This window comes from Capsicum annuum, chromosome 1 (assembly GCF_002878395.1).
Source record: "Capsicum annuum cultivar UCD-10X-F1 chromosome 1, UCD10Xv1.1, whole genome shotgun sequence".
Lineage (NCBI taxonomy): Eukaryota > Viridiplantae > Streptophyta > Magnoliopsida > Solanales > Solanaceae > Capsicum > Capsicum annuum.
The window spans coordinates 132,144,869-132,154,617 of NC_061111.1; the positions used below are offsets into that span (position 1 = coordinate 132,144,869).

A 9,749-nucleotide genomic window follows, 5' to 3' on the forward strand; every position below is an offset into this window, starting at 1 on the left:
AGATTCTTGCCAAAACATCTTTGGTCTTGAACTTTTTGGGGTCGATGACATTTGACACTTTGGCCTTATCCCTATCATGAGGAGGAATGTAGTGGTCATAGTCACGTTTCCTGTCTCTCTGATCATTCTCTCAGTCACGATCCATCAAACCTTTGTTTCCACCTTGCCTCTGATAGGAGGAGATGGAACCTCCCGAGTAGTATGCCAAGCACCGAATTCTTTAGCCAACTTCTTTGCCTCATCATCAACTTCATAATGCTTTGACGCTATGTCATTCACCACTTTTTTGGGTGCACCTATAACATGTTTTGTTAAAATCTTAAGTTGGGTGATCATCTTGGACATTTTCTCCTCCTTCTCCTCATCTCATTTTCTTTGCTCATTAGTCACTATGGAGGTATTAAAAGGGGTACTAGGAGCATCAACATCATGGGTGTGCCACCCTCGATTTTGTTTTGATACTTCACCTATCAATCGAAAGGCTGCAAGATGATGCAATCTTATTATAGAACCGCCCTCCGCATTATCCACCACCATTTTTTTAATAGATCAAGGGCCCTATAGAAAATTTCAAGAATTATCTTTTTCAAAACCTCATGATTTGGGCATTGGGCTAACTTTCCATTGAATCTTTCACAAGCTTCAAATAACGGTTCTCCATTCATTTGCCAGAAGTTCACAATCTCATTAGGCTTTTGAAGAATTTTTTATGGTGGGAAATATCTATCTAGAAACACCATAGTAAGATCTTATCATGATGTAATTGACCTGGGTGGAAGTGAGAATCCATAAAACCGCCTCATCCGTTAGTGAAAATGGGAAAAGTCAAAGTCGGATGGACAGCATATATTAAATAGCACACAAACTTCCACAAAGTACTTCAAATGGACATTCAGATCATCATATGCTAGTCCCCCATGCAATAATTTCATTTGCAACATGTGACGCATGACACTAGTCATATGAAACACCTCATTCCCGTTGGTTGGTGGGATACGAATTGCACTTATTTGTCATGCCTCATTTATTTGACCTTTGTCATCAAGAGGGGAGTCAATGGGGCCCATATTTCTTGCACTATTGATCATGGTTTTGTTAACTCTCAATGTTGCAATGACACTTTGATCACCTAAAACAAAATTCAAAAATAAAAACCAAAGTAAATTATACCACCTCGGGTATTCCCAAGTAATAAGCACACCACAAAAGTGAAATCTATATTTCACTCCCCGATAATGGTGCCATTTTGATAACATTCAACTCACTCTCATGGTTAGGGGTGAGACGGTCATTGTTAAGCAACCCAAATTGAGTTGGGGTCAAATCTCGAGGAGTAAATTTATAGACTTCAAATCCTATGGATGCTTAAATTACTTCGAATTTACCCAAAATAATGATAAAGACAACATGTAAAAGAAAATAGGGGATTTGTTGTAGAAATGGTTTGTCAACTAATCAAAGCAAGAATATAACACGCCCAAATTAAATTCATGTTTTTAGGGAATTTTGGGATTGTGTCTTCCTAAAAGTTGTACATGTGAGGGTTTATGATGGTTTGGCATGAGATCTAGTTTCTAACCAAATAATAGGCTAGGTCAGTAGTCATTATGGATAATTTTTCAATCAACCCGCAATAATTTCACCTATTGGATCTTTCGAGGACCTAACAAGTGTGCAAATTGTATCCACCCTTAACCTCAATCAAGAATTTCAATTTCTAGGATGATGCTTTAGACATTTACACTCTAATTTTACTTATTTCTATGATCATCCCTATTTTTAGGGTGATGCTCTTGACATTACACTCTGATTACACTTATTTCTAAGATTGCAAAAGAAAGTAAACCACAAACTTGATTGTCCACCAATGCCTTGTCCCCCTATAACCCTCTTTGAATGATTTTATGGGTTGTCTTATGTTCACCTTCATCCCCTTTTCGAGGATGCTAAAGAATTTATAGAGTTTGGAGCCTTCACCCATCAAACCTATTTTTGAATTTAGGCCTTTCACCCATGAAATTCAAACTACTAAGCTCAAGAAATGGTGGAATCCATAATCAATAACTAAAAATCTTGCAAACAGATAAACACCCACACATAAACACAATTTAGTTCAACATAATCCCAAGACTAAATTACTTAGCTACTCATGAATAAAGAAAAGAGAGTTATACCATAAGTAAGATCCAAAACATTCATTCTTCACAAAATTACTAAGAAATTTAGTCTCCAAGACTAACTACACATCTGCACAAATAGGGTTTTTCAATCCTTGAATTCAAAAGTGTCTTAAATAGTAAGCAATCCCAAAAGAAAAAAGAGTATTTACTTAAATATGGCTTGGGATGCATCTAAGTTCTTTTAAAAATATACCCCTGGGCATATTTCCGCTAATCCGTGATCACGTACGAGCATCTGCAACCGTGGCGTACTGACTATCTTGATTAACTGAGACCATGGCTATAGGACCGTGGTCGTGGTACCTGAGGTTAATACTATCTAAGTCTTAGTTGTACTCTTCTTTGCTCCCCTTTTATCATTTTAAGCTCCAATCCATATCTTATTTGATCTCCTTAGCTTTTTACCTTCAAAGAGTGGATATTAGTGCATTTACTTATGAATATATCTCATTTATTCATGTAAAATATGGTAATGTGCATGAATAATGAGTATGAATGAGTGGTTAAATGGCACTTATAACTTTGAAATTCCATCAGTTGTCCTGGTGTACTCCTAAATTAGTATCTAATATGAGGGCCCGACTGAGAAAGTTTTCTTTTGGATTGCCTCATGGGTTGATTCTTAAGAGTAAGGCTGCCTTGTTAAACAAGGACATAGACATCTCTAGATTGGTTATGTATATGTAGTAGGTAAAAGAGGAGAAAAACAAGCAAGTTGAGATTGGTAAGAGGCAGAGTAAGAAATTTCCATATTCAAAACATGGTAAGAGCCAATAATAGAGTGAAAAGTTGTCTAAGAAGAAGAGTTGGGGAGTCCTAGCTCCTATTTGATAGCTTCGCTCCCTACCCAAAGCTATTTGGTTACCAATATTTTTAGGTTGGTGATGCTTCTAGGGAACAAGGTTCCCAATCTAAGGCCAGTAGGGACTAGTCAGCACTATCCTACTCTTTCTGTAGATTAAGTGGTCAGCATCATTGTGGTTAGTGCTAGAAGAGGAGGAATCAATGTTTTTTTATGTGGGTAGATTGGTCATATGCACTGTAATTGTCCCCCTAAGGTTGATTTTAGGGCCAATAAGGTTCCTGTTTCCTATTCATCATCTTCTTTACCAAAGGATGCTACTTCTGGCTCTGACACTGGCCGAAATATCTTTATGCAATAACTACTTGTCAAGAGTCTAAGACAGCTATAGATGTTATTACTGGTTTGTTTTATCTCTTCTCTCATGATATGTACTATTTACTTGATTTAGGGGACACTCTCTCTTATGTGACCCCATTTATAGCTGCATATTTTAGTTTTGGTCCTGAATGTCTGTCGGGCCCTTTTTTTATTTCTACCCTAATAGGAGACTTTGTGGTTGTCAGAAGAGTCTATAGGGGTTGTGTGGTGTCTTTTGGTACTATAGAAACTCTAGTTGATTTGATAGAGTTAGACATGGTTAACTTTGATTTTATTCTAGGAATGGTCTGGTTGCACTTGTGCTATGCACCTTTATAATATTAGAATCATAAGGTCATATTTAAATTTCTCAATGAGATAATTATTGAGAGGGAGGGTGCTTCCTTAGCTCCTAACAAAAGGTTCATATCATATTTTAGAGCTCAGAGATTAATCTCCAAGGGGTGTCTCTATTATTTGATCCAATTTAAAAATTCTAACTTGGAAGGTCTTTCCTTACATTTATTCCTATGGTAAATATGTTTTTTGAAGTCTTTTCTAATGACCTTCCTGGTATCCCTCCCGATAAGGAGATTGATTTTGGTTTTGACCTTGTTTCATACACTCATTCTATTTCTATTACCTCATATAGAATGGCTCCAGCTGAGTTAAAAGAGAAATTAAAAGATCTTTTAGACAAGGGTTTCGTCCATCCTAGAGTGTTCCCATGGGGTAAACTGGTGTTATTCGTGTGTAAGAAGAATGGTTCCTTTCAAATGTGTATTAATTATCGGTAGTTGAACAAGGTGATGGTAAAGAATAAGTATCTTCTTTTGAGAATTGATGATCTCTTTGATGAGCTTCAGGGTGCCAAATTCTTTTGTAAGAACGATCTTTGATCTGAGAATATTAATTAAATATTAGGGAGTTTGATATACCTAAGACTTCTTTTCATACCCGATATAGACCCTTTGAGTTTCTAGTTATGTTTTTTGGGCTATCCAATACCCCGTGACATTCATGGATTTGATGAATATGGTCTTTTGTCAATTTCTAGATCTTTTCATGATTGTCTTCATCGATGATAATTTGGTGTACTCTAAGAGTAAGGAGGATCATGTTAATCACCCATGCCTCCTATTGCAGACCTTATAAGACCGTGTCTAGTGAGGGGATTATGGTGGATCCTCAAAAGGTTATTGTTGTTAAGAAGTATCCTAGACTTGCGAATCTAGCTAATATTCAAAGCTTCTTGGGTTTAGCTGGTTACTATAAGAGGTTTTTGGAAATCTTTTCTTCTATTGCTTCTCCATTGACCAAGTTGACTCAGAAGAAGGTAAAGTTCTTATGGTTTGATACTTGTGAGGGTAGCTTTGACAAGCTAAAAGATAAGTTGACTTTAGTCTAGTTTTGACTCTACCCGAGGGTACCGAGGGTTTTGTCATCTATTAAAATGCATCCTCGGATGGTTTGGGGGTTGCGTTAATGCATCATGGTAAGGTGGTTGCTTATGCCTCTAGACAATTAATGGTTCATGAGAAGAACTATCCGACTCATAACTTAGAGTTGTTAGCTGTGGTATTTGCATCGAAAATTTTGCATCCCTATCTATATGGGGTCCTTGTTGATATGTTTTCTGATCATAAGAGCCTAAAGTATGTGATTACTTATGAAGAGCTCAATCTCAGGGAAAGGAAGTGACTTGAGTTATTGAAGGACTATGATATGAATCCTTACTACCATCCAAGTAAAGATAATATGGTTGTGGATGCTCTTAACAGGTTGTCAATGGGAAGTTTGTCGTATGAGAATAACCATAAATGGGGATTAGTGAAGGATATTTACCATTTAACTAACCTTGGTGTCCATATTTTAGACTCTAAGAATGGTGGTGTGTTTGTGCAACAGGTGGTACAATCATTTCTTGTTTCAAAAATAAAGGAGAAACAGGTGTAAGATCTTCTTTGATGAAGATCAAGAATAATGTGGGTATGCAAAAGATGATAGCCTTTGAGATCAGCAGAGATGGTATCTTGAGGTACCAAAGGATACTGTGCATTCTTGACGAGGATGGGTTGTAAGGCATGATTTTGTTCGAGGCTCGTAAATTACGATATGTGGTTTATATCCATTCAACAATGATGTATCATGATCTCAAGAGTACGTATTGGTGGAATAACACGAAATGGGATGTATCCAACTTTATGGCTAAGTGTATTATGTGTCAGTAAGTAAAGGTGGAGTGCATGAGGCCGGGTAGGTTACTTTAAAGAAATTGAACCACTGATGTGGATATGGGAAGTAATTAATATGGATTTCATTACTGGACTTCTGTAGTCATAGAATGAGTGTATTTCCATTTGGGTCATCGTGGATTGAATGACTAAGTCTGCTCACTTTATACTAGTGAGGACTACTTATTCTATCGAGGATTATGCAAAGTTGTTCCTTTAGAAAGTGGTAGTGTTGTATGGTGTGCCTATCTCAATTTTTTGAATCATGGTACTCAGTTATCATTATATTTCTAGCATTCTATTCAACATGGTTTAGGGACTAAGGTTAGTCTTAGTATCGCTTTTCACCTGCAGTTGGATGGGCAAGCTGAAAGGACTACTCAAACTTTGGAAGCTTTGTTATGATCCTGTATGATTGGCTATGGTTGTAGTTGGCTCGACCATTTGCCTCTCATTGAGTTTCTTATAATAATAGTTACCAATCTAGCATTGGTATGGCCTAATTTATGGGATTGTATGATGGGAGATATAGATCTTCTATTGGGTGGTTCGAGGTTGGTGAAGCGGAAATATTTGGCCTGGATTTTTTCATTAAGATATGGAAGAGGTAAAGGTAATTTGGGATAGGATTAATACCTCCTAAAGTCGCCAAAATTCCTATGCAGATGCGAGTTGAAGAGACTTGGAGATTAAGGTTAGAGATTATGTGTTCTTAAAGGTGTCTCCCATGAAGGGAGTAATATGGTTTGGGAAAAGGAGGAAGGTTTTTCCCTGGTACGTTGGGCCATACTTGGTATTGAGAAGGATTGGTAGTGTTGCGTATAAGTTGGAACAATCCTCTAGCATGAGTTTCTTTTATTCGATATTCCATGTGTCCATGTTGTGGAAATGCGTGAGTGATCCTTAGTTGATTGTTCCCTTTGGAGAATATTGGTATTTTGGATTCTTTTTCCTATGAAGAGGTCTCGATGAGGATCTTGGATTGGCAAGTTCGTCGGTTCTAAATGAAAGACATGGCTTCGATAAATGTTCTATAGAAGAACTAAAAGTCTGAGGAAGCTACTTAGAAGGCTGAGGAGGACATGAAGTCTAAGTATCCATTCCCTTTCTTGATTTCAAAAATTCTTGCTTGAGGTATGTATTACTCTTAACATCTCTCTTTTATGTCTTTGTTAAAGTTAGGATGCGAACTCCTTGGTATATTATTTTTTATATTAAAAGTAAAAGTAGAGGCATTTAGGGCTTAATTGTGCTAGTCTGTTCCATGTCCCAACATTTGAGGATGAATGATCCTAAGAGGGGGAGACTCAAATACCCCAAACATTGGCCCTTGCAAAATTCTTGAGTCTTCAACCTTCTCATCATTATACGACTCATATCATGACTCATATGCTGTGGTGATGGGTCTAGGGGCCCTAGTCATATGTTAGTCATGTGATATTGGGTAATTTCTGCCCTAGGTACAAGATAAACCATATGAGTCATGTGATCAAGTAACAAAAATTATAGGGTCAAATCGTATGTTATCCAGTGTCTATCCATTGATGTTCTGCCTTAAGTATGACTTGGTGATTCTAGTCATATAAAGATGATACGAGTTAGACAAGGGAGTCGTATGTTTGACAGAATGTGGTGTCCAACTTTCTGGTCAAGTAACGACTTGAGGGTACCACTCGTATGATATGGTTATGAGTTAGAGGGTTCATTAGCACCCACCTGCGAGTTTTTCACAACTTTTAAGCTGACAGTAGTTTGGATATTTCCCACCCCAAACTCTTAAGATACATGTTTAATAACACTTATTGGGAATTCATTCTACACTCTAGAAGATTAAAACACTCTTTAACACTCCCTAAAAAATTTTCAAGGGGATTGGGCTAGGGTTCTTCAAGGTGATCATCGAGAGGCTTACAAATCAAAATCTCTTCGTGAATCTTTGTAACTTTGGAATGTGAATCTTCCTTCATTGTTAGTTCAAAAATATCATATGTTTTAAACATTGTTCTTTATTCATTAATAGTGGTTTCAAAAACCATGGTTGAGGGTTTGGATGCATAATGTCGAATATTGTTTTCTTATGTTTTAAATTATGATTATACATGTTTTAATAATGGTTTTGCACATGTGGGTGCATAGGATTTGTGTTTTAATGAATGGGTTATGTTTAACCCTAGAGTTGATGGTTTTTGGCTTTGAATAATGTTTCTTTAATGGTATGCCCTCAACTTGTTTGTGAAAATATTAATGAGAAGAATCTTGTCACATATAATTTGTGTTTGAAGTAAGGCAATGGCCTATGAATGTTGATGATTGGTAAATGGTTTTATGAAGGTGTTGTTGGCCGTAAATTGACTTGAATTGTAACTTTGGTGGTTAAATTGGATAAATAGATTTGAGTCCCTAAAATTTGGATTGAATTGTTGTCTTGGTTTAGACAATGAGTTCGAGTCCCAAATTTGATTTATGATGGTTATGGCATGTTATATGGTTGCAAGTGGGGTTGGTATGCTAATACCAATAGGATGACTTTGTTAAGTAATTGGATAAATAGTTATGTACATACGTAATGAATGTTTTAAATTGGTCTCTAAAGCGGGATTTGTAGCGGGGCCATAAAATTAAAGTCCGAAGGACTAACATGGGTGTGCTAGCTGGTACGGGTGTCTATATGACTTGGAGGTTCAAGTCCTCTGAATACATATATGACTAAGAGGTTAGAGTCTCCCATATTGTATATATTGGAGCTTAAGTCACCTTGATTATGCTGGGAGGTTCGAGTCCCACATAAAGGCATATACGGATATGGATATTCTCTTGTTCGTCGCACTACACGCATTGGGGACCTTCTAGCTATAGGAAAGCTGAGCCTATATAGCCCGTGGGTGCCTTTTTTTATGAAAGTTATGCTACATATCCCAGTATAAGGTTTTCAAAGTTCATGCTAATCCTTGTTCCCTATCCCATCACTACATCTATATATATACATATATATGTATGTGTACATGATATTACATATGATAATTTGACTTGGTTTTGAATGATTGCATTATTTTATTCCACTATCCCTAAGCTACATGCTAGCGCTCCAACCACTAACCATCTCTGAATGTTGTATCCCCATGTGATGTAGGGGCCAAAACTTCTTCTATTTTCCTATGCAGTGATCAGATGTTCAACTGGATTGTGAGTTTACATTGAAATGGTGAGCTTCCATACTTCGGAAGCCTTCATTTCATGGTCTTTATATTTCATGTTTTGGATTGGTTTTGGCTATCATCGGGGGAATGTCCCAACATTTTATTGACTTTGGATTTATAAAAAATTTGTTGGATTACTTTGGACTTGGGTGTTTTGTTTTGGTGGATTGGTTTAGATGTTTAATGAGTTATCGTTAATTTTATTTTGCACTATTCTGTTATATGTTTGGAACTTATCCGACACTTGAGGTTGTTGAGCTGACTAGGTTAGGTGAAGGGAGTGATCTCCAGTCCATGTGGGACTTGAGATACCTGTCATGGCCAGGCCTCAGGTCAGGTTGTGACAGCACTTGCTTTTATAAAAAAACAATTTACTTTCTATAATTTTCAATTACATCAATAAGCTCGAGAGAGATTTTTGGTCTATTCCTCATGGAATGGACCCCAGCCTTGTTGGGTTTTATATTTCACAAGCGACTGCTTTATACTTTTTTAGAGGTGTAATTTAGGCTACATTATCTAATGTGGCAGTGGATGGTTTGAGTTGAAAGGTTGTGAATATCGAGAGTTTTGCTTATTTATTTTTTGGGGAGTGACCTTTAGCCTTAGATATTCAGTCTTTAGCTAAACAGTTAGTTCAACTTGATATTTCAACACCTGAGAATGTTTTGTCCTTTTTTTAGGCTAAATCTTCATTGATGGAAAAAATTTAAACTCGTCAGTTTGATGATGATAATTTGAGGGTGATTGAGTAGTGAAAAAAAGAGTGTAATTCTCAATCCCAATGATATTTTGAGGATTGTTTTCCACGTATGTGTGGCGAGAGTTGGTGGATTAGTTGGACTGATCTTAGATGAGGATTATTGTTTGAAGTATTCTATTCACTCAGAAGTGGTTAAAATGTATCATGACTTTAAGCAACACTTTTGGTGGTATGGTATGAACAAAGACATGATTGAGTTTGTGTCCAAGTGTG

At 36.8% G+C, this 9,749-nt stretch overlaps 1 non-coding gene across 1 annotated transcript; it reads left to right on the forward strand.

Moving 5' to 3' along the window:
• The first annotated feature begins 591 nt into the window (after window positions 1-591).
• Window positions 592-694, forward strand: LOC124892227. The gene has a single exon (XR_007050134.1). It is a non-coding gene; the product is annotated as a small nucleolar RNA R71 (small nucleolar RNA).
• The last annotated feature ends 9,055 nt before the right edge of the window (window positions 695-9,749 follow it).